The 26,672-nt window shown below is 38.0% G+C and overlaps 1 protein-coding gene across 5 annotated transcripts in view; it reads left to right on the top strand.

Moving 5' to 3' along the window:
* Positions 1 to 26,672, top strand: part of LOC110831469 (uncharacterized) — a 396,354-nt gene that overhangs the window by 104,957 nt on the left and 264,725 nt on the right. For 4 of the 5 annotated variants that reach the window (XM_087343664.1, XM_087343661.1, XM_087343662.1 and 1 more), the window contains exon 3: positions 12,398 to 12,620. The exons of the other annotated variant lie outside the window; for it this stretch is intronic. The gene's annotated coding sequence lies outside the window, so the exon portion shown is untranslated. The remainder of the gene's footprint in view (positions 1 to 12,397; positions 12,621 to 26,672) is intronic. 5 annotated transcript variants of the gene reach the window in all.

Genomic DNA, 26,672 nt, shown 5'->3' with positions numbered 1-26,672 from the left:
AAAGGAAATTGAAGTAGTCGCCTTTGTCGAATGATAGCTTTGTTGATATGGCATAAAAAGGGTTAACATTGTGTCATATTTTTATATATTGTCTGTTCCTTCTTCTTACGCTTCATATTTTAATTCTTCATCATCACCGTCTTTTTCCTACCCTTCTTTATCATCTTCTCCCCTTTCTCCTTGCTTCGCCCTTGTTGATATTTGCCAGTGTCCTGACCAGCACATTCGATAATTATCGGTAAGAAAAATACAAGAATCTTCACTAAGGGAGTCAAATTTTTTATAGTCCCTTATGCCATAATTCAATTTCTAAACCTCTGCTATAATGTGGGACCGAGAAAATGAAATTTTCCTATTCCCAAATATGCAAGAATTTTGGACACGTCGTTTTTTTTTGTATTGTTGCAATTACCAAAATTTACTGCAGGCTTTACTACTCTGATGGATCTGACTCCTCTTCCATCACATACGGAAACTAACACCGCCAATAATTTTTATTTTATTTGCGTTTTCCTTTGACTTTTGAGCGGAAATGTCTGACATTTCTGTTACTCACAGCCGCTCATAGAAACAGAACATATCACGGATACTCCGTTGTTCCCGTACGCTCTTACGGTGGCTGAATAACAATACATTGACTCGACGGAACTGCGTCACATCTTCTGAATGTTCTCTGGAAGGAAGCTACGAGAGAGTTATAATTGCAGCCAGAATTCCGTCCATTCACTGGAGTGTCATTGTGCAGGCAGTAGATTGTTATCTAATCAACACACGGTTTATTGTTTTAATTAACTACAGCCAATGTTTTCCCTCGTAGTTCTCGGTTTCCATTCAACGTTTCACAAATTTTATGTAATCCGTATGGAAATATAACGGGTGCTCGAATGATTCTAAGATTCATTCGTGGTTGAGGTGTCGTATAATTATACACAAAGACCAGAGAAACAATTATTATTTTTATTTAGTGTTCTGTCTGACGACAGGTTCATATGAACAGGATCCTTCCATCCTTTTCTCGGACTGGGACCTGTTCATATACGTTCTTGGCAGATGATCCAGAAGTGGTTTGCCATTGCCTTCTTCTGTGTGTGAATGGAGTAATTGTTGGGATGCCACGGAGAAACCGGGGAAGCCCACGGAGGAAAACTCCGTGTTGCCTAGACCACGGCCTTGCCCAACACAAGTTAAAAATTCGGGCACCGCCGGGAATCGAACCCGAGACCCCAGGATTACAAGGCCAGCGTTCTAACCGCTAGACCACCGTGGCAAAAAGTTCTAAGCCAAACAAAACATTAGATCCGGATGTTTTAAATAGAATTTGTATCGAAATGAAATCTATCTTAACTTGACAACAAAGTTACATTCTCTATTGTTTCAGTATTTAATAACTATCCGACTAAGTAACTAATCCAATGGGAAAGAGTGTTACCTTAAAAGGCGACAGTGGCTCTGATTTTCGAGAAATTTCCCGAATTCCATAGAACCCGAAATTTCATTGCAGTGTTCTTAAAATATCCTGAGCCAGAGAAATACAGTGAAAACCTTCTAATCCCATTTCCTTAAGGCAATTTAACATTATCATTACATCTAATTCTAGATCGCGTAAGTGGTTTATTCTTGTTATTCTTATTAATATTCTAGCTAGCAGACGTAAACGCAAGTGGACATGAACTCCGTGGTAGCAATATTTTCGGAATTAATCTGCTCTCGGTTTATTCATGAATGAAATTTACTTATGTTGCTGTCGTCTCCAAATATTTTAACTGTGCCAATTCACATTTTTAAATGATTCATTAGTTACCATTACCTTTAACTCTGGGACGAGACACAAACACATACGAAACTTTCTCGGTGTTTGATACTAGACAAACGTTATTAGCATCTGCAAGAGTTTGTGCGTCTTTATTTATTGATGTTTACGTTGTATCCAATTTTTAACAACGTCACATAGACCAGTAGCTTATGTTTCCAATTCGGTCCTGTACTTTGCTGTTTTCTACGTCAACTTACATGCAACAGACAAAATTGTAGTTGAATTTTGAAAATGCTGCCTTACATTTTTTTTTTAGACTTTGCCGATGGTGTAAATATTATAAGATTACGATTAGGAAGCTGGATTCTAGAACAATCTAGAATCTTTTCCGAACTTCAGCTAAGTGACTGGACTCTGCTTCTAACATGAGGTAAAGAAAGAGAAGAAAATCACATTTGTTGGGCTGAGCTAGTCTCACGTCTCGTATGTACTGGTCCTGTACTAAATTCAGGGAGAATGTTTTCCAGCACATTTTTCCAGACTCACAGTGCGCAATATTTCGTGGAAAATTTAATTCAGTGGAAAGCTGTACTTCAGTCGGACACTCGTGCTTTTCGAAAATGTTCTTTACGGTATTATATGCATTAGCGACTTTGATGTATGTTCATTGCCAGTGTGAGTCTATCGTTATACGAGATGCGATCGGAAAGTTTCTAGACTGCGCGTATAAAAACCCGTACACTTATCTCAGGTATTAAATTCATCCATCACCCTCGAAGTAGTTCCCCTGGGAGTGAACACAACGATCCCAGCGCCGCTGCCAAGCCTGGAAGCATCCCTGGAAATCTTTCTTTGTCAGCCTGTCAAGCACCATCTGCGATTCTGCCTGAATCTCTTGCCAAAGACTCGCCAAAACGGCTACGGAAACCTATGAAATGCTAAAGCAAGCATTTGGGGAGTCCGCAATGGGTCGTGCACAAACTTTTGTGTGGCATTCACGTTTTAAAAATGGCCGAACCTCTGTCGATGATGACGAGCGTTCTGGACGACCATCTTCGAGCACAACGCCCGAAAATGTTACGAAGATTCGGCAGGCCATTCACGAAGATCGACGTCGTACCATCAACGACTTGTGCGACATTGTTGGGATAGGCTATGGGACCTGTCAGCTGATTCTAAAGGAAGAACTCCACATGCGACGCATCATGACAACGCGCCAGCGCACACCGCCCTCAAAGTTCGGCAGTTTTTGGCCTCAAACACCATGGCCGTCATCCCGCACCCTCCTTATTCGCCGTGTGACTTCTTCCTCTTCCCAAAGATGAAAATTCAGCTAAAGGGAAGGAGATTTGAGACGATAGAAGAGATTCAGGCAGAATCGCAGATGGTGCTTGACAGGCTGACAAAGAAAGATTTCCAGGGATGCTTCCAGGCTTGGCAGCGGCGCTGGGATCGTTGTGTTCACTCCCAGGGGAACTACTTCGAGGGTGATGGATGAATTTAATACCTGAGATAAGTGTACGGGTTTTTATACGCGCAGTCTGGAAACCTTCCGATCGCACCTCATAAAGATCATTATACTTCCCAGGATTTAGTCTACTTTCAGTCAGATTATGTGTTACGTCATACGCGTTTACCATATCCAAAGAAGTGTCAAATAGAAATTTTAAATTTGTAAGATTTTTTTCCTGCTTATCGGCGTTTCTGCACTGTGAACAAGCTATGAGGAAATGTAGAAGACTTGTGAGATATCAGGTTCTCACAGCGGTGAGGCCGGTGAGAAAGCCCCGCGAGGCTTACTCATCGCCCTGATGATGGAGGCAGAATACTTTTCTGAAACGTCGGTGAACTTCTACCAGGCTACGTGCCGCTAAAACCCAGAAGACGTGTAAATCCTATTACTGAGTTCCATTTGAGCTCCGTGTAAAGTGTAATTTATAAACAATGAATAGGTATGAACCACAACAGAGTACTAAAAAATGTTTACGAGGTGCGATCGGAAAGTTTCAAGACTGCGCGTATAAAAACCCGTACACTTATCTCAGGTATTAAATTCATCCATCACCCTCGAAGTAGTTCCCCTGGGAGTGAACACAACGATCCAAGCGCAGCTGCCAAGCCTGGAAGCATCCCTGGAAATCTTTCTTTGTCAGCCTGTCAAGCACCATCTGCGATTCTGCCTGAATCTCTTCTATCGTCTCAAATCTCCTTCCCTTTAGCTGAATTTTCATCTTTGGGAAGAGGAAGAAGTTAGAAAGGAAGTTGGGGTCGGTTCTTGCAAGATCTTTGAGCTCCTGACAAACGAGAAGTCGATTCTGCTTCTGGTCCTCAGACAGGAGCCTTGGCACAAACTTGGCTGCGATGCGTCGCATGTGGAGTTCTTCCTTTAGAATCAGCTAACAGGTCCCATAGCCTATCCCAACAATGTCGCACAAGTCGTTGATGGTACGACGTCGATCTTCGTAACATTTTCGGGCGTTGTGCTCGAAGATGGTCGTCCAGAACGCTCGTCATCATCGACAGAGGTTCGGCCATTTTTAAAACGTGAATGCCACACAAAAGTTTTGTGCACGACCCATTGCGGACTCCCCAAATGCTTGCTTTAGCATTTCATAGGTTTCCGTAGCCGTTTTGGCGAGTCTTTGGCAAAATTTGATGCACACGCCATTCCGAAATCGCAGGAGTGTCGGTGTAATGCACTACCAAAACGCCCGTAACTAAGAAACAAATGCTAATTCGATGATGCCGGCTGGCACACTGATTCACTATGAATGTAGGCCGCACCCCCTAGCGGAAGAAGCTCGTACTACATCCGGTTCGCACTCTATTGACACAGTCTTAAAACTTTCCGATCGCACCTCGTATATACGCCATTAATATTAAATTGCGTCTATGTCCAATTGTAGTTTCGTGGATTAAACAGACAAACACTACCTCATTTTATGCACATCGTCCAAAGAAAATATGAGTATTGCCAGTAGCTTCTATTGTATGAACCAGTACTTGTCTTGGTCACGAAGTTGGAATTTCTGTTGCAATAATAAAAATGAAACCCCTGTTTTATTTTGTTTAACAAAAAGTGTTTCTGTACAGGGAAATCTGTTCTGATAATATGTGCCATATATCTATCCGTCGGATGTGTAACTGAAAAAAACCCTCCGAAGCAGGTGATAGATGATCAGCCGCCCTGAGTCCACTAAAATAATGGTGACATTGAAACAGCAAATATGTAAACCGAATTATAAACTTAAAATGTAACATTTACACGGCTATTGTTCAATAAATTTAATTAAATAATTGTTTAATCAGCTACCGCATTTTACTACTGTATCATATTGCAGATATTTTTTGTATTAACAATCATCAGAGCGTTTGTAATCGATATTTAAACTCAGTGTCAGACCAATTAAAATAAAAAGCAGCTGCAATTTAATATATATATATATATATAAGTAAACAATTGATGAACTGCTGATGAATTAATCATTACATACGTTGTATTTATTCAAAGATAAAGTTAGGGCCTGTAGATCAAGTTTATCTTGGTGTGCTTTGCATGAAATGCATAAGCTTACAGCCTAATCGGAGAATATGTTTATCCTTCTTCGTGAAGTCGTGGATAATGATTAAATATTTTGATTTTACTCTGTGATATGTGATAACTCGTTTATAATTTCAAGGTTGCTTTCTCGCACCCTGCTCTTATTAGAGGTTTAATTTCTTGAACATGTATTGTATCCAGTGTTCAGAAAATATTACAAACCTTAAATGTTGTCTTTTCGAATGTGGTCACTAATATGAGGTCAAATGTATGGTTAGGGAATGTGAAATAATTGCTCTTAACAGGACATTTGAGTTGTTTTATATTGATTTCTGATTATTAAGTCGTGAGACGTTTCTAAATCTATAGCACGATTGCCCAAGTACATTTTTTATTTTACAGTAGATTTTATCTGCAGTAAATGAAGGAGAAGTCTAACTGGCATAATTTTATTAGAGTAACTATGAATGAATGATACCGACTAATTTCTCTCTAATATCACAGTCAAATGAGCCATGTAAGGTGCAATTTTATTTTTATTTAGTGTTCTGTCTGAGGACAGGTCCATATGAACAGGATCCTTCCATCCTTTTCTCGGACTGGGACCTGTTCATATACGTTCTTGGCAGATGATCCAGAAGTGGTTTGCCATTGCCTTCTTCTGTGTGTGAATGGAGTAATTGTTGGGATGCCACGGAGGAAAACTCCGTGTTGCCTAGACCACGGCCTTGCCCAACACAAGTTATAAATTCGGGCACCGCCGGGAATCGAACCCGAGACCCCAGGATTACAAGGCCAGCGTTATAACCGTTATTGTATTATATTCACATCTAATTTTGAAATTTGTAGTTTTGTTTTTACATATTTTGTACAAAACAAGGAATATAGAATATTTTTAATTTAAGTCTATTATTTTTTTGTATAGAAATAATGTTTGGTGGCTGTGCTGGTGCGTTGGCTTCCCGTTTCTTAGCCCAGCGGCACATCTGTAAAATTTCTTTACTGCAAGGTCTCTGTTTTTAATATCAAGTTCATGAATTAATTAAACATAATTTTGTATTATTTATATGGCAGATGACAAATGTGGCAAGTGTTTGTCCAACTTCTATAGCTCTGAATCTAAAACTTTTGAGTTTTTACTTTCAGGGCTGGTAAATGCTTGTCCTAAACATATTTTATTTTATGAGTTTCATTTGGTTCTGAGAGTAAACTGAGATTCATTCCCTAAACAACATAACCAGTTGATATTTGTCGGATATTTGTTGTGCTATTTCTGAGATTGAGTCTGGATTTTTAAACATTATTTAAATAATCTTCTGCGTTAAATTGTTCAGCGACAAAATACATGAGCTGACATTGAAACGGGATTTAAGTATGTTGCTGGCTGTACTGAAAGTAAGATAATATATTTACATGTCGCTGTGTAAGTTGGAGTCAGAGATTACTGTACATGAGATTAATCTTCCTTGTTCTTTTGCCGCAGAGAGTTAACGTATAAAATAACCATGTACTGCATTCCTTGACTCCAACTTACACAGCAACATGTATATATATCATCTTACTTTTGTCTAAATTCATGTTTTAATGTCGGCTCGTGTATTTTGCTCTTGGACGCTTTGAACTCAAAATCTTTTAAATAATATTTTAAAAATTCAGTTTATGACTTAAATAAATCACAACACACGTCTCCGTTACGACAATCAATTGGTTAAATTTATTTGGGGAAGTAATTGCTGTTTATTCTGAGAGACAAACGAATTACATAAATTATCTCCTCGAATGAAATCCCTACTTACTTAGTTGCTAGTGTGAGTGTTTTTGTGTGTGGTCAACTACTTTTTATTAACATTTTCAAAAAATTTCCTAACAAAGTAGATAGCGGCAAAGATAGAAGGGCTGACGAAAGATAGCAGGAAAGGACACTGAAAAAAGAGAGAAATATATTCATCACCCCTTCAGTGCACAAAACTTTGAAGATTCAGTGAAAGGCCAATATTAACGTGTCATTTGATCATGAATTTCCACAAGTGAAAAAAGAATGTGCTAAGTGGGTGTGGAATTTATGCGTAAAAGAAAGATTCAGCAATTGACATTCTTCAGACTTTGTAATTATCCCAGATACGTGAGTGAATTCATATTGGTTTCTTATTCTTACGAAAATATTTTAATAATAATCGTTACTTCATTAATATACTTTTCAATCTCAGTTTCGACGTAAAAACCCCGTTGCTTGCCAGATGACTGCTCGGTGTGAGGATCCAACTTTGTCACAATTCACTCCTTTATGTAAAAACTTCAAAGAATATAGATGAAATTCGATTTGCCTTCACTGCGAGTTGTTCAAGGTTAAACCATGTTTGCTAGGAGAGACAACCTAATACGATGACCTTACCTCTGGTTCAAAAGTGCATTACAGCAACCCAAGAATTCAGTCGCCTCGCTTCTGTGCTCAGTTGTTATTAATACATTTGCCGTCCATAAATGTTTATGTTCTCATACGAAGAGGGGAAGCATTATAATCTAAATAAATATATAGGAAAATAATTCGTAACTATTTATTATTTCCATTTACTTTATCCACATCTGGCTATGACGAAATCGAACTGGGCTTACTTCAAAATCCGTTCAGTGCTAATTTTAATATCTTGATGATATAATATTTACGATATTGTACCTGAATTTATTAAAAATGTTATTTCCTGCCTTCCAGAGAGGAACTCTATTTGAAGTACTTTCGGTCGGTGTCGATAGTTTACATACAGTTAAGTAATCTTTAAGTAAATTCTCCTCGCGGGACTCCCTGGTACAGCCACCCCGAAGTAAACCACTGGAGCACCCGACCAAAATCTGTTGCTTTTCTCTGCTCAAAAGTGTCCGTCACCAAATTGCATGCTTTAGAGTCATAGCAACGTCGTAAAACGTCTCAACACAAACGTCTAAGTCCAGGCAGGCGATGACAGCTCGGAACTCTCAGCGTAGCAAAGCTAGCAACGCCGTACTAGTGACTTGTTGTTAGAGAGATGTGGAAAGAAGAGATGGCGTCCTTCCATGGTCTTGAAGCATGCAATTTGGTGATGACTACTGTAGACAAGTTTCACTCTTTAATGTAGAGCATTACGTCTGTCATCTGTCTAATAGTGTTTTGTTGAACTGTACGGGGGCATTTTTTATGCCCAGAAAATTTCCTTCTAAAAACCAAATACGTTGGTCCAAAGTAATCTGGAATTAGTGATGTCACATCTTTCCTGTCAAATCTAATTTTGTACGATAAGTCCATGCAAATTTTACAACGTTCTATAATATAGAATTTGAGGTTTTCACGGCGGTGAGTCTTAAGATGGCTGTCTTCTGGGTTGTTGCGCCGTATAGTCTGGTAGAAGTTTACCACGTTTCAGAGGTCCTTTTTGCCACCATCATCAGGGGGACAACAGTTATTTTCACGTTCTATAGTGTTAGATGTAACAAACAATAAATTATGTGAAATCGGAATTGGATGATTATGAATGGCTAGCAGATGAGGATTTTGAAGGTAGCGACAGTGTTTCAGAACTTCCTGTAGACGCTGTGTCAAATCGGGTGATAACTGGAGAGTTTCGAAGCATTTTCGTCCTGAAGACACGTTTAAATAAAGCGTAACCCCTACACCAAGGAGATCTGATGGAGATGTTCACATAGATACAAGTAAGCCCCACGTGTATCGGTACAAAGTAAGTTAAAATACTTAGAAACCTGCAAATTATTAAATTACTCCAAAGATTTTTCTCGCTATCTTCTTTTTTGTTATTAATACCTAATAAACATTAAACCAAATAGGTAATTAATGCAGTGCTGTAAAGAAAAGAAAGGATACGTATTCAGCCTCCCAAGCTTATCAGAGCGACATTATCTTCCAAATTATTTATTCACAGGAGACTTAAGTTCCGCCCGGTCTTCAGAATGCTGACCTAAAGCTTTCCGTATCACATCTCAGCTCTAAACCCTTTCCGGGTCTAATGCAGTAGAACGTATTAAAATTAAATGTCTTCTGCAGTTCTAAGCGTCCTAAAGTGTGGCGTATAAAGGGAATTTTAAATAAATAAATGAAGATAAAGAGGAAGCGATTGAAGGATGGAGAAAGAATCTGAGAAATAACGACGAAATACTGGAATAAAAGAAAGGGAGAAGGAAGGAATCAGAAACAGAGGAAGAAACACTGGAAGACAAAAGAAAGAAAAATGGAAAATAATTAAAAGGAAAGACGGAAGTAGTAATGAATGGAGAAAGGAAGAAAGAAGTAATTAATTGGTCTTATGATTCAGTAGGCTACGCTCAAAATGTGCTGCTGAATGTTAATTATGCACATTTATATAGGTTACTTAAGCGGTTACCGAGTAAACACACGTCCAGTTACAAATTTGTTATTTTCTGTTTAGTGTAGGTATTACGATTTTTGGTAATAATGCGCGCGAATAAATACAATTTTCCACTTATTAATTTACCCATTTGCTGCATTTATTGGACCCGACTGACTTTATAATGACCTTTCGTTGTATTTATACACACTTTTAAGCCGGTACGCATAGTAATTTTGTATACTTTTTTCAGTTAACAAAGTATTTAAGATACGATTTTTGTGTTTACGTCTACTTACAGTAATGGAAAATTATTCGCTAGAAACAGCTCTTTTATCTAACACAGGCTAGCAGCAAAAGTAACCCGTCCGTTCAGTAGGGACAATCCGACCGGGAACCGAATTTTCCGAACTTTGAAGTTTCGTGGCTTCCCTCAATTTCTCTGGGGACCTATCGTCATGGTTGAAAGGTCGACGCTTCTGTTTCGTATTTCGGAAGTTTTGGTTCGATTCTGGATTAGGAGAATGGCTGCTTTTATTGTGTTTCTTCTTGGATTTACCACGTCTCTCCGGACGAACGCTCAGGATTTATCTTAAAATTTGCTACTAATTTTTCCACATACTTTCTAATTTAGTAACTCTCAGATTCTATGCTTTTTCATCTATAAGTATAAAAATGTTAAGTAAAATAAGAAAGAAATTTTACTCAAGCGAATTTTAGAAAAATTAACTTATATTATATCATGACCGTTTGTCTAAAATTGCCCCGAATATCTTATTCTTGATTCTTACAGCTCTTTATGATGAGCATTCAACACGTAGTAGCTTTAGTGAAGATTAGAAAGATGTTAATCCATAGCAAAATACACGGCGTTTTCACATGAGTCATTTTCGCCTTTGCATTCTGAATGCTCCGAATTTAAATAGAAAAGTACCCCACCAAATTTACTTAAACTACATAAGCGTTAGGATATGTAGCGTCCAGAAAAATCGTACCAGTCAATACATCATAAACGATATAAAATATGAGCTTGTGTTTTCAACACGAGACATATTCATCAGCTCTTATCAGCTGCATTTCTTATTCACAAAACTACAAAGAACTGTAATCCATTTTCCACACTTTCCACTCTTATCATCACTACAAATACAAGTTTCAAAAGCGTTGTTTCATTCATGTTTATTTATCTATTTGTGTATCAGAAACTCGCGTTTGAGAGGAGAGTATAGATTCGAATACAGGACCTTTACTGTATTCCGTCATGACAAACGATTCAACACGTGTAATATATAATAAAATGTATATCGAAACCTCTCTTAAACTATTTTGTTCAGAGAAAAATATTAATAAAACACAAGGTTTTATTTCTGAAAAATATCTGTGGTGGTTATACCATACCCCTTATAGAATCCAAATTTCTTTATTGCAATTTTAAAAATTACTATTACTATTATTTATTAGTTTCATCTTCGAAAATAACTTTAAATTTTTCGGACATAATATTAAAAATCGGTCCCCATCTCTTTAACTGTTGACCCTAAAGAATTATTTAATATAATTTTTCTTAGTTATAGGCCTACGTATGATCTATCACTAGACCAGATGTCAAATGCCTACTTTTAGTGTTTGTGGCTTCATGCCAGCAGACGTGAAACTAGATATAGATTTAATATATTTTGTCGTCTCCACTTTTTACAAGAAACGTAACAAAATGTAAGTGGTATAATTTTGAAGATCCCTTGTCGCACGTAATTTAATTAACCTATATTAAGTACGCTAATGTCGCTAGTATAGCTTCCACCTCACAGATTCGTATGTTATGTCTGTTTTACCGACTGCAGAAAACCCATAATAATTAATTTCCAAAAAAAGAAATTTTACCAAAATCTGCCCAGCGTTTCTCTAGATGAAACTTGCGAGCATGGAATATATAATAACCTACAATTGATCGTCATTATTATGGCCTACAGTGGCTCTTTGTTTCTGTAGTTGTACTTCGACGTTCTTAATCAGGATTGATTAAATAAATGTGTACAAAATTTTGGCTCGACAACCTGAAGGGATAGAAATATTTTTGAAGGCCTCTACGTGAATAGTTGGGTCATAGTAAAATGTATTTGACAGAAATAAGGACTATTTAGACCATTTAGACTATTTTAATACGGTGTAAATTAATGATCAGAACAAAATGGGACTGTCACTTCATAAATGAAGACTCTGTTCCAAAAACGTAGCTAATTGTAGGAAATAGAGGTGACGGATTTTATTAATTTGGAGAGACCTTGGAATATCACTAAGAATAAGAGGCGCGGGTTAGGAACCTGCCGATATCGGCTCAGGCGAAGTGTAAGAAGAATGTAGCAATCTGGTCATATAATTATTGTCACTCTGGTCCTTAGATTTATCTCTCACTTTGTCATGCGACACTCCTACTTCTGGAGCATCTGTGAACTTGTGAATCCTTTGTTTCGCTTGCAGTCCGTTTGGCGCAGTCTCTGCTGTCTCCTTCAACTTATGCTGACAACAACACATCTGACTCCCCTTCCAATCGCCTATGGTATGTGGGAGGAAATCTGTATTAGAAAGAGACAGCTGTAAAGGAGGATGTAATTTTGCCAAAGGCGCCTACGTGCCTTGTGCTTGGAGAGCTTTGCATATATCTGCGGTGTGTACTGGCACATCTCGTACAAAAAACCATCACATACGTGTATTTGTTTTTGTGTGGTTTACAAAGAAACATTCCTCTGCTAATGCATCCCATATTTGCTGTAGCTGCTGCGGGATTCAGAGAAACGCCCGGTAGAGGCGCTAGTGGAGGCGCCGATAGTTTGCCCGTCTGTCAGACCCGCGACTCAAGGTGCCGGCGTCGGTTGTACGGACGCGTTGTTGCCGTTCGGTGTACCTGCTGAGGCGCCTGACGCTAAATCTTTTGTGTGGGGTCAACAAACGCTGTTCAAAGTGATGGCGTGGGAGGACTAATATAACTGTTTAGCAGGTAAGGTTCATTCTGTTAATTTCGTTTTACATTTCACTGGGTGTCGTAGTTACTGTTTTAATCGAATTTTTAAGTGTGAGTTTCGATTCTCGGGTCAGGCTGAGATACTTATGTTGGTGAAATACTGCACAGTGTTATAGAGTAAGACATGTCAACTAACTGTTAATTTCTAACCGTTTTCGTAAGACTAAAAACCGAAATACAGAAACAAATTGTTCGTTGTAAATTTACAAACTTCAACTTATAACTTGCTTGAGTTTAAGAGTAGGTTTTAAAAGCAGTTATTATACAGTTTTCATTCAATCTAAATTCCAAAACGTAAAGATCGGAATTTATAAATCAATACTTTTCCTGTTTTATAAGCACGTGAAAATGCTCGCTTGCTTTAAAGGGGAGCTATAAATTACAAGTGTTTTAAACATTTTTTTCGAATAAAATAGTTGAACTTGAAGACGCTGAAGTAAATAACTTACACAGGGTAAAACAGCCAGTTGAATATATTTTGAACCAGCCCAATCCGAGCCACATTCTCATATATAAAATATATTTTAATATTGTTTTATCGTCTACGTCAAGGTCTCTCAAGCGTATTTCAAGTTATGCCCATGTATGCTATATGCTATGCTCCGTTCTGTAAATATAATAGCTTTTGGTGGAGTGCAAATATGAGCTTTCTGTTATGCAACTCACGATTAATGTTGTCTTAGTATTTAGACTTCAGATAATCTGAAGGGGGAGACCACTTATAAGGTCTAAGTGCAGATGAAAAGATAACATTGAGATGGATGTTAAAGAATAGGGTGGAACAGCGTGAACTGGTTTTATCCGACTCAGCTTAGGGACCAGTATCAGGCTGTTTTTAACACTGTAATGAACATTTTGTTCCTGAGTACATGAGCGACTGTACAATTATGAACAAAACTCTGTCTCGTGGAGGTAGTGTTAAGGCTTTTAACTGTGTTGGAAGTGAAACAAGATGATAATACTACGCTGTATTAGTTTTATAGTTTTTCATTCTTTGCGCTGCTTGTAAAAACTAGTTGACGTAATGTAAGTTTATGAAACGTTTCTCGGGCATTATGAATACTCTCAAGGCTATAAATCCTAAATGTGGACTTTTAAGGATTAGTTTGAACATTTCTGTCTTCTGGGTTGTTGCGCTGTGTAGTCTGGTCGATGTTTATCAACGTTTCAGAGGTCATACTGCCTCCATCATCAGGGCGATGAGTATGAAGATATCTGTCTTATGGGTTGTTGCGCCGCGTAGTCTAGTCGATGTTAACCAACGTTTCAGAGGTCATACTGCCTCCATCATCAGGGCGATGAATATGAAGATTTCTGTCTTCTGGGTTGTTGCGCTGTGTAGTCCGGTCGATGTTAACCAACGTTTCAGCGGTCATACTGCCTCCATCATCAGGGCGATGAGTATGAAGATTTCTGTCTTCTGGGTTGTTGCGCTGTGTAGTCTGGTCGATGTTTATCAACGTTTCAGAGGTCATACTGCCTCCATCATCAGGGCGATGAGTATGAAGATTTCTGTCTTCTGGGTTGTTGCGCCGCGTAGTCTGGTCGATGTTAACCAACGTTTCAGAGGTCATACTGCCTCCGTCATCAGGGCGATTCATCAAATAGAGTTACCTACCCCAGCTATTTGTAGGTATCCGTCCATACGTTTCATTAAATTGTGCTAATTCTGGTTTGTTTGTTTATTTGTAACAGATTTAAATTCTGCAGCACTCACAAGAATAAAATGTCGATGGGCAATTCTTGTCAAATATTTCTTGACTCTTTAGTTATCTCAATAATTTTCCGTACTCTCCTTCTTATTATTCTTCTCTTCTAGTGATTCAATTTTTATCCTACATTTTTTTCTTTTCGGACACATTTCCTCTCATTTTAATACGATAACAGCTTGCACGAGACATGATGGACTGAGACACGGCCTTCCATTCCGCGATGCATTATGCTGGTGTACACACCTTCCAGACTAATCTATACAGTCGCTCTACAGTGCTCTGGGAAAAGCTATTTCAGCTGCTCTAGATGTTTGTTTAGCGCAATATTTGTTTCAGTGCACACGCGTCTAGAGAACTCTAGCGAGTTCCAGGTAATTTTCCTGTGCAATGGACAGCGTACCGTAAAGATTTGAAAGGCAGCGTAATGCATAATTTCTCCTGCGGCCAGTACACATAATTAAGAATTGCATTTTGATTAAACTACATATAAGAACGTGACAAATTTAACTCAGAAACAGTCTTAATACAACTGTAGGTATGTGTAATGCTCTGAAGCACTTGAGAATGGTTCATAATGAGAACAGTATCTGAGATCAACACTGTAAATGAAAATGTCGCGTATGCTGAAATTAAGAGATCAAATTTGTAATTTTTCTTTCCAGTTTTTCGAATTTTTTTTTTCAAAATCCCTGAAGATTAGAATGCGAAAACAGTAATTTGGCCATTTGGTTGTGCAGGTACGAAGTGGGAACTCACTGTGAGGGAAGAATATAAATAAATGTTTGAAAAATTTAATGACATACAAAGATTGGCAGAACGAGGACTTCTAGTATTTTATGCAGATCACCTAGTGTTAGGATATTGAAATTCTGTAAAATATAATGTGGTGGGTAAATGGGTAAGTCTGGGAATAAAAAATGCATGCAGAATCGTACTATGGAAAAATTTCGAGAACGTGAAGTTGTAAACTGAGAAGAGAGGATAATAAATAATTTCAAGATGAACGTCAGAAAAGTAGTTTGCGTGGGAACTTTTGGGTTGAACTGCCTTAGAATCACGTGCAGTTGTCGGCTGTCGTATTAGCGATGAACTTCAGTACGTGAAGGGAATTGGTCGTGGTCTATTTTAGGTATTGTTTTGGCTATTCTCTGAATATCTTTGTTGGTGATCGTATGTCACTCCTTTCTTTATTTTGCACTTTACCAATCGTTTGTTTTTTAAAATGTCTTAAAAGTCTTAAAACCTTAAAAATCATAAATCCTACTGGAATTTGCTTACTTGGATTGAGGAAAACAACGAAAACCTCTGTCAGGATAGCCAGTGTTTGAACCGAGATTTGAACCACGACCTCTCGAGTACGCAGCAAGATCAAGCTACTACCCATTTGACCTCGCCGTTCAATCCTTGATGCATTTATCACATGTAATCAAATTCTTGGGTCAATTTATATGTGGTCATAGAAACGCATTTACCACTCTTCATGTCTCTGTTGTACTTCTTAATCGTATATGACGTAATTGTATTTACATTTATTACAAAATGAAAGGCACCGACCTAAATTTTATATATGGATTAAGTGTTGAACTCAGTTATGAAGTTTCGATAAGACAACGTAGCACAACATGATTATTGAATAGCAATTTTCCTTCACAGAATTTACTTACAGAAATTTGTTATATTGCTTTAAGTGCTGCGTTGTGCAAGATGAAATACTTCCTAGGAACAAACCACCGGCAATTATTTAAGCAAATAATATGCAAAAAAAAATGAGTGACTTCTTTCATGATTGATTTGAACAACTTTCTTTTTCACTTGAAGTTTAAGGCGTTCTGTACAACTTAAATAATTTTTATAGCCAATTGGGATTTGGGATCGTACGAATTTAAAAGTATTTTCAGTTATATAAACATATGTTTAAAACAATTAATAACATAAACACATATTAAGCGCCCCTCTATATACCTTCACCTTCGCATTGCATCAGCGAGTCTCGGAACAGAATTTTTCCATGTAATTTCAATGGGAATCTCACGACATACCCTCACCCCGCTTACCGCCATCCGCCAACATCTTTACAAATATACCGTTAAGCCTCATAATTAAGTCCGATACAGTGCCATGCCATTTTGTTTTCAACTGCTATGCACACAATATCCTGGGATTCTAGTTTTAAAAATAATGAACAATTCTACGTTAATAGATAAACCACGTAAAGAGACTAGGGGGGAGTTGGGATATGACTTAGAGTCAGCGGTGTCAATGGCTAAGTTCCAAATCCAGGCAGTTACAGTGAATGAACTTACTGGAGGGTCTTGATTTAAAAATGGAAACTACCGAGAATAAACTAGATGCAGTTAAACAGGCAACATTCTAACAGGAGTTCAGGCATGACACACTTTGACTCGTTTCATGCGTTTTGACAGTGTAGTAGACTTTTCCGTAATAAAAATGTTTTCGGCACTCTTTGAGTAATTACTACAAAGTTTGGAAAATGTTTACCTTGAATCTAATCACCACCCAAGTTACGATAAAAAAAGTTAAGTACTACACGGGTGCAGATGCTTATAGTATAATGACAATCAGCTACTTTTGTCGTACATGTGGAAAGAAGGCATTATCAGGTGTTCGCAAACATGTGAAATTCTAGTAATTTGGTCTAGGTTCACATTTCAAACATATTTATTTTCTGACTACAAGTTGTATGTCTGTAGTGCAAGCGATATTTCATATTTAATAGTAAATTACAATTTTATCGGTTTTATTTAAAATGATGTATTTGTGTAACGTGCAGTAGAATCCGACGTCTCATTATTAGGATTATATGTATTTTGAATCCATAATATATTTAACAACTCGTACGGATTCTAATAATTTGTTATTAACTGTTTTTGAATTGTGAAAAATTAAATGATTTTAATATAGACTTTAGTGTAGGATTACTAAACAATAACGTAAATAAACTTCCATACATTAATTTAAATGTACGATTCGCTCAGCCCTCTGTATTTGTCCGTAATGACATTTTCTTGTGTGTTTGTATTGTCTTCATTATTTACGTTTCGAAATACTATTTCATAACACTTACCTTTACTTCACGTCAGATTTGAAATTTCTTGATTACAGGTTAATCTCTGTCATTGCAAGAAAAACCATTTTCATACTTCTGTCTGTAGGCTTGTACCCTGTGCAAGGATTGGTAACTTAATGAAAGTGGTTCTTAAGGTTTTCAGTTTGGGGTCGTATTAACCTTTTCTTAACGGGAGCCATGGGGTTATAGCAGAAGACAGTTTATTCACATTCATAGAAATTTATTAAAATCGTTACTGACTTGAATGTGTAAACAGGTCTACATTACTCAATAATTTTTTGTAACAAATAAAGTCATTAGTGAGATGTCTGTCAGTGCAATTTCGTGAGTAATATTTCAGTATCAGATTTGATTTCAGGTGTTCGTCAGTGTCACGCGTCCGCCCTCTGCATTAATTCACGTTCTTCGTTAAGATGAACAATTGCTCCTAATTATGCGCATTGTACTGCAACAAGTTGACGACATCGACGAAACGTATTTATTGATATCAGGCAAATAGGTTGTATCATATCGGTGGCACTATTTTGCGCGGACCGCAGAAACATATCGGACGGCCGCATGAGACCCATGTGCCACGGGTTGAGAACCCCCGGGTTATGGCGTCATCCAACTCGACCGTGAGTGCCTTTTGTTGTAACTCCTGACCTCTGTACTTTTAAAATTTGCTTCCATTAATAATTCCTTTATGGTGATATATTTAGCGTGCAAACTTCTGAACTGGGAGAGATATAATCATTAAATTCCGTGCTATACTAAGTTTGTAAATACCATAATTCGTATCTTTTTTAATTTAATTGATATATAACTTACATTTTTGAAGACATAAAATAATCACAAATTCCACGTATCTGACAATAAAATAAGAATGATTTCTAAGATGACACACGACAAGCTTCAGAAACGTTGTCCTCAAAAATATACTGTAGTTTGTAAACAACATTTAACCTAGTTTTGTGTAATAAGTCTACAATTACCATAAACGTATAAAGTATCGCCCTGAAGCCCTTTGCCGTGTTTGAAGCGAAGAGAAGGGTTGGTGTGTTGGCTAACCCATTTTTACTTTGAAGTAGGCTAAACCAAGGTTTGTTTGGTTGCCGCAATATAATATTTGATGGTGTGTAGAAGGACGAGCTTTGAATTCTCTAATGAACTCATATTGTGTATTAAATTTGGATGCTGGTATTTTTCTTATACATTTCCCGTGATAATCAAAACACAAGGAAGACCTGACATGACAACCACAATATGATCACAATCTCTTCATCCGCTTCGGATGTATTTTACACTGGTTGCTCTTCAGAATAAGTAATAAGATTTAGTTCCGTGTGGGAGCTTTCCTTTAACTGAATTATTAATGACAGTATTTCTCATAGGTGTAAAATGTCGTTTTTTTATGGCTGCCAACTGCTCTCTGTCACTTTGGGGTGTTTTTTTTTCTAGTGTTCTGTCTGACGACAGGTCCATATATTATGAACAGGATCCTTCCAAACTCTTCAGGTTGTCAGGGACCTGCTCATACATATATACATTCTTGGCAGAGTTGATCAGAAGTGGTTTGCCATTGCCTTCTTCTGTGTGTGAGTGGAGTAATTGTTGGGATGCCACGGAGAAACCGGGGAAGCCCCCGGAGGAAAACTCCGTGATGCCTAGACCACGGCCTTGCCCAACACACGTTATAAATTTGAGCACCACCGGGAATTGAACCTGGGACCCCAGGCTTACAAGGCTAGTGTTCTGACCGCTAGACCACCGTGGCATAAATAAGTGGTCTATGGAAAAGACGGCGGTATCAGTCTTTGTCTTCTGAGATGTACACCTTATTTTCTTGTATGCACTTAAAAACTTTGCGAAGGACAAAATCTGTTGTATAATCGTGGTGATCAATACGGTGAATTACAAACAAGAAGTACTCCAAAGAACTTACTCCTTCTACTTATTCTGTATGGTGTTGCTATAAAAACTATGAACTAATGATGTAAAATGTTGTGATCGGTTTCAGTACATAATATTCGCTTCTGTGTTTGCAACTACGTTTTCCACTTACTATTTTATCATGCATGTTAATGCTAGTGTTTGGTCTAAAATATAAAATGCTGAAATTTTAGGCCATATTTATGATGTGCCTCAATAAAAAAATTCACACGCACAACTCCAGACAGTCATCTGTTATCAAAATGAAGCCAATAGTAAAGTATATATCGCTCAGCGGCCATATTGTTGTTTTACACACTAAGGAGTTACATTAAAATTTGTATGTTTTTTTTTAAAAATGTCTAATTCAGGTTTCTACATTATATGAATTATTTTTATAATTCATTGTATTCATGTTAGAAAAGGGAAGGATATGATTTCACAAATATTTTATATTGTTTACATCTGGGATTCTGCAAAGTTATCGCTTTGTGTATTAATGTTTTTACTCTTTCATAGCAAAAAATAATGGTGGGCAGGTTTGTTTATTCAATTCTAAAGGGTTTTGACGACGGTAGTTTACACTTAAAATTCATTGTCAGGACTTTTTCCATCGTCTGTTCTTTAAAACCACGAATTTTCGGAGGCTGACAAAATAAATCGTGCAAATTGCACGATTTATATTGTCCAGTGACAGAGACTAGCTCTATCTAAGGGGCCTAGCGGAGTAGGTACCTCTCACCTGAAGACGGAGACAGAACCAGCCTCCGAAACGTCGTGGTTTTAAAGAACAGACGATGGAAAAAGTCCTGACAATGAATTTTATGGTTTGTTTATCCATTATAAAATTGCACATGCTACTCTAGCAACCTAAGGACGTCAGAAAGAAACTTGGAGAGACAGAAAGATTTTGTATAATATGGGTATAGAACATTGCTGTCTGTGGAGTTCTAGAACAATACCATCAATCTTCTGAATACACAGGATGCTTCGATCAACTGTACTACACTGAAGGAAATTTTCTCTGGATTTGTGACGGTTCTTTCCGGTTCGCTGAGCCACATTGCCATTTCCCTTCCCTCTTAGTTTCCCGTGCCAAGGAAAATGAAGACGGAGGCTAGCATCTAGGAAACCAGAAACATTTGATTAATTATTGATTGTTCCGTGCTGCCACAAATGTCATAGGTTCTCAGTAAGCAGTAAACTTCTGTGTGAGCCGAGTTTATTCTGAAATCTTCCCTGCGTCATGAAATCGCGTGTACTTTCGGAAATTATTAGGCCTGTAATACGCGTGCTTGTATTAGCTAAAGACTTTTTATTAGTACGGGGTTTTATTAAAAATGAGCTGTGACAAAATTTCTTGTTTCTTATACCATACATTTGTTAATATTCAATTGTGTGTTTAAGACTAATATTTACCTATATGGTTTTTAACAAATGACATAACCACAGGAACAATGTAGATGAAATTTGGTTTCTCACGTTGCCGCGTATAAAGACTATAGGCTGTTATGATGTCTGATTAACATTTATCGACGTTTCAAAGGTGATTGTTCCCTTGCCCTGATATTTGAGGCAGTAAGTTACTCGGTAAACTTATACCAGACTACAGGGCATAAGTATCCAGAAAGTATTAATCTTAGTAACCTCTTAACTGACACGTGATAATGTGTTCCATGATACAACCCTGAATCATCTGCGTTTCCATTAATAAAATAATTAATATCGTCGTGATTGTGTAACTTCATTTCCAGATTACGTTTGGTCTCAGATAAGATACCTTAACACAAACTCCGATGATTCTTCTATGATTTTATTGTCTAAGATAAACTCACGCCCTCACAAAACTATGTTACGAAAAGAAGGATTAATAATGAAGGAAGCCAGGAAAGCAAAACTCGTGGAAATCTGTAATTAAAAGTTTCTTTCTATTCCTCGATTCTACACAGCTTAAATTTTGCATAAACTTCTGCAATTTCTAATTCCATTAGGCAATCCCATTGATAAGAGGCTGATAGTCGATTAATTGTTCTACAGAAATTACGGGATTGTGCAGAATCCGGGTCTTCGTTTCCGTTCACAGGAGTCAGTCACTGAATTTGTCCTGAGCGAAATGAATTCAGTCCACACCCCCATATTCCTTTCCATCCTCGTCAGAATTTCTCAAGTGGTCTCTTCCCCTTAGTTTTAAAATTACAATTTTGTACTTATAAGCCTTCCCCCAGACGTGATCTACTCGTGCAGTGTTTCCTGCGTGTCTCGTCCTCTTTGAGTTCCTCATTATACAATTTATCTGTCTTTTTCTTACTTCCTGTGTGTTAGTCGAATGCATTTTGCACAGAATTCTGTTTCCAAGCGCACTCAATGTTCATTCCTTACGGCGAGTGACAAAGTTTTAAACCGGGATAAAGCAGGTAAAATTATACTTTAGTGTAATTTTTTATTCATTCCTGTAACTACTAGGTTTACTTGTGAAAGTTTGAGATTGCTTTGATGGCAGCCGTGGATTGCTACAGTTCAGTTTACCAAGTTCAGCTTTAGAGTCAATACAGTGATGCTTTTAAAGCAACGCAAATCACATCTCCATTGACGTTTCATTCAGTCAAGTTCTAGAGGGATGACATCTCACAGTAGTTTGGTTCCAGACTGTCGGATTCAGTAATTTTGCAGTTCGAGTTAAGGTTAGCAGCACATGGCATAGTCCTTACTCTGCACTAGGAGAAAGGATGTATAACAATGGATCAATGATTTCTTTGTATCTCGCATTGAAAAATGTAATTTACTTAACACAGCAAAAGCACTTATATACGAATTATTGAATCCAAAACGATTTAAACGGAGACCATAAGAAATGTTATACTGAGTCTGATTATACATAATATTTTTGGCTGATGCTGTATGTGGAATTATGCACAACCATTTTATTCCTGGTTTGTTCTCGTCACTATGAATATTATGTATAATATTGAAGATTTCTGCATATTCTTCGCCCTGATGACGGAGGCAGTATGACCTCTGAAACGTTGGTTAACATCGACCAGACTACACAGCGCAACAACCCAGAAGACAGAAATCTTCATCCTCATCGCCCTGATGATGGAGGCAGTATGACCTCTGAAACGTTGGTTAACATCGACCAGACTACACAGCGCAACAACCCAGAAGACAGAAATCTTCATACTCATCGCCCTGATGATGGAGGCAGTACGACCTCTGAAACGTTGGTAAACATCTACCAGACTACATAGCGCAACAACCCAGAAGACAGAAATCTTCATACTCATCGCCCTGATGATGGAGGCAGTACGACCTCTGAAACGTTGGTAAACATCTACCAGACTACATAGCGCAACAACCCAGAAGACAGAAATCTTCATACTCATCGCCCTGATGATGGAGGCAGTATGACCTCTGAAACGTTGGTTAACATCGACCAGACTACACAGCGCAACAACCCAGAAGACATAAATCTTCATACTCATCGCCCTGATGATGGGGGTAGTATGACCTCTGAAACGTTGGTTAACATCGACCAGACTACACAGCGCAACAACCCAGAAGACAGAAATTTTCATACTCTGATGACGGAGGCAGTATGACCTCTGAAACGTTGGTAAACATCTACCAGACTACATAGCGCAACAACCCAGAAGACAGAAATCTTCATACTCATCGCCCTGATGATGGAGGCAGTACGACCTCTGAAACGTTGGTAAACATCTACCAGACTACATAGCGCAACAACCCAGAAGACAGAAATCTTCATACTCATCGCCCTGATGATGGAGGCAGTATGACCTCTGAAACGTTGGTAAACATCGACCAGACCACACAGCGCAACAACCCAGAAGACAGAAATCTTCATCGCCCTGATGACGGAGGCAGTATGACCTCTGAAACGTTGGTAAACATCGACCAGACTACACAGCGCAACAACCCAGAAGACAGAAATCTTCATACTCACCGCTGTGAAAACCTCAAATCTTACATGTATAATATTGTTTTCTTAAGAATACAAATTGGATTATACAATATTATCAGATGTTATTAATATTTTCTCTTCATTAAGCTCTAAAACAACAGTAGATTTGCCAGGAGCCTCTGTACTATCTCATATTGTAAACGTATACTACAGTTAACAGCCCACAAATCTAATTGAAGGTTTTAAAGCAATATTGGGCTAACCCACAAAGCTGGAATTTCGGGAATATATAAAAATATAATCTCCCTCTGTATGCATATGCAACTAGGCTAAACCATTTGTCGTTTCTTTTAAGTTAGTGTCTTTCAAAATCTTTCAAAGTGGAATTAGAGCCAACACGTAAATTTGTCTCCGGTTGTATATGATTTAATAAAGTGTGGTTTAGTCCACTGTTGCTCCCAGGACTTCAGTTATTACTGTTACTTTTAAAATTAGTGTATTTTGGGTGAAATAAAACCGTAGAGACATTGCCGCCTACACTGAACATCCACAATTAAACGTCCACACACGTGGACTAGTGAAGTACGTAATACTCGGTGTGACACATCCGCTTTGAATCTGTGACATGCCCCCGGCTGTACATTTGTGAGGGATGCAGCAACTGACCTCTTCCTCGTCACTCGGTCAGTCACACAATTAAAGGTCACTAGGGGGTGGAAGGGTTATCGAAAGGGTTGGGATATGAGCTAAATATACACAAGCTCTTTAATGGCTAAAGGGAAACGAAAATTTACAAAAACCACTCTTATAAAATGTTACTTTTTGTCTAGGTTTTTTTTTTCGTTTTTGTTAAAACCTACACAGTCACACAGTATTGACGTAGCTCCTTCACTGCTCTTTTGTAATTAATTAAACTCTGTTCGCAATGGAAGTAGGGTAAACTGACTGACGCCATTTTCTGTGCACTGATCACCAGGGTGAATTACCGATCTCGATTCTCATCGTAGATATTGTGTATTTCATCTCTTTGATAGGTAAATGATCATATAGCTTTACTGTTCTGTCCAAGAACAATTTTTGCAGATTATTTTGTTAGCTTTTGTATCAATGAATCTCAATATGAAAATCAATAACTCAAGATTAATATTCGCGCAGTATCAGAAAGGGGCTTACTTTTCTTGCATCTCGTCAGATTTCCTCTCTAGAATTTTTTATTAATAAACCTTATTTATCAGAAGATAAATTTCATGTACACGTAAGGTTCGATATACAAAGAAGTCATGGAAATTGGATAGCGGATGGAAACATCTTTGGGCACAGTAGCTGTAATAAGGCGAAAAGGTGAATTTTCTTGTAATAATAATTTTAATAGTCTTTTACAAAGGTCTGACAAAGAAGACCACTCCTCGGCAGGGATGCCATCAGCTTCTGATTATAGCATTCTTCGCTTAACTTGCTTCAACTAAATTGTACGCCTTCTCTCTTGGAACGTTGAAGATTTCAATTACAAAGAAAAAATCATTACTGTGAAAACGAATTCTGATGTAGGATATGATTAGAGAATTATTAGAACTGAAATGTAACAAACAACTCAAACGGGTAACTGAAACATTTCTTGCGTGATTTAAGTCTTTATATTTTCGTTGCTACTTGGAGACAGTATTTACAAGACTTCTAGTAAATTACTTTACGATAACCCAGCACAGTGATAACAAAAGCGAAAACAACAATAAAACTTGTATCTCGTTTTACACCGTACAAAAAATAGGCAATGCTGTAATTATGTAGGATAGACTGTTTTTATATTTACGTCTTTAAACAGTGGACGGTAACAGAAAGAATTTGAATGCATAGCAGCAAGCTTTTCCTGAATGTAATCAAGTCTAAGTTTTTTCGTGAATGTAGTTCTGGTTTATTACCGTCGTTAACAGATATGTGAAGTTTGTAACAATTCAAATGAACTGTTAACTGCGTTTTTCTTCTGATTTTATCCTATAGCCCGATGACGAAACATGAACGTATATTTAGCTTTCTCTGTATTTGTGTCACATCATAACGGAAATGTCGGGGCTCCTTCAGGATATGGTTTTATCGTGTCGTATTAGTGCCTATAGATTAAATAACAAATAGACGAGATTGGTTTGAACGTTATTTATGGCATCAGTTAAACAAAATAGGATATAATGCGGCTATCCAAATGTATTTTCTAAGAATGTGTTAAAAAATGGCTCTGCCTAGCGGTCTGTTCCTTTCAGAACAACATTTTGTTCGCATTCTCAGCTCTACCATGCTACATGGCCAGCCCATTGCATCCTTTAAGTTTAGAGATGATTAAATAAGTTAGTAAACGATATACTCGAGAAAAGATGAGGTTCTTCTACGCGTAATCTTAATTCTTCTTATGGCCAAAAAATTGATCTGTCAAGACCTCAAGATTGTAACCTATTAGTGCTTCGTCAAACATCGCCCGTGACTCTGTCGTCCGGCGGATATGAAACCAATAACTCTTTTCTGGCTATCTCTGATTCATATAGAGAGACGTAACCAATATTATTTTACGGTTTTCATTTATTTTCGACTGGGTTCATGTCGGCAAATTGTGATAGGAGCTGATAGGTTAGACAGAAGTGAGTGTGAGGCGGGCCGTAGTCTGCCCCATGAACTTATCAAGTGACAAAGAAAATGAGAGCAAAGATTTGATGGAATGTAAGTAAATCTCTTAGTAATGGACGGCGAAATCTCGTCTGTTATTACTATCCTGGAACATGCAAGATTTGTGACGTGGTATCGTCGGAATTGGATAATTGTCTGTTTTACTTCGACGATGTTTAGTAGTTACGAGTGAACAAGGCTGTACTCTTCGGAGTATACTGACATTCCAGGGGTGTTCTTTATGACACGACACGGGCGGTGCTTTAACAGTTTGTTACGTTGGTAGCCACGGGTCAAAAGAACTGTGGACATACGAGGTGCGATCGAAAGGTTTCAAGACTGCGCGTATAAAAACCCGTACACTTATTTCAGGTATTAAATTCATCCATCACCCTCGAAGTAGTTCCCCTGGGAGTGAACACAACGATCCCAGCGCCGCTGCCAAGCCTGGAAGCATCCCTGGAAATCTTTCTTTGTCAGCCTGTCAAGCACCATCTGCGATTCTGCCTGAATCTCTTCTATCGTCTCAAATCTCCTTCCCTTTAGCTGAATTTTCATCTTTGGGAAGAGGAAGAAGTCACACGGCGAATAAGGAGGGTGCGGGATGACGGCCATGGTGTTTGAGGCCAAAAACTGCCGAACTTTGAGGGCGGTGTGCGCTGGTGCGTTGTCATAATGCGTCGCATGTGGAGTTCTTCCTTTAGAATCAGCTGACAGGTCCCATAGCCTATCCCAACAATGTC

The sequence above is a fragment of the Zootermopsis nevadensis genome, unplaced genomic scaffold (assembly GCF_977971745.1).
Source record: "Zootermopsis nevadensis isolate Lab colony 2312 unplaced genomic scaffold, Znev_1.0 Znev_ptg000006l, whole genome shotgun sequence".
Classification (NCBI taxonomy): domain Eukaryota; kingdom Metazoa; phylum Arthropoda; class Insecta; order Blattodea; family Termopsidae; genus Zootermopsis; species Zootermopsis nevadensis.
This window is presented reverse-complemented; position numbering and strand designations above follow the sequence as displayed.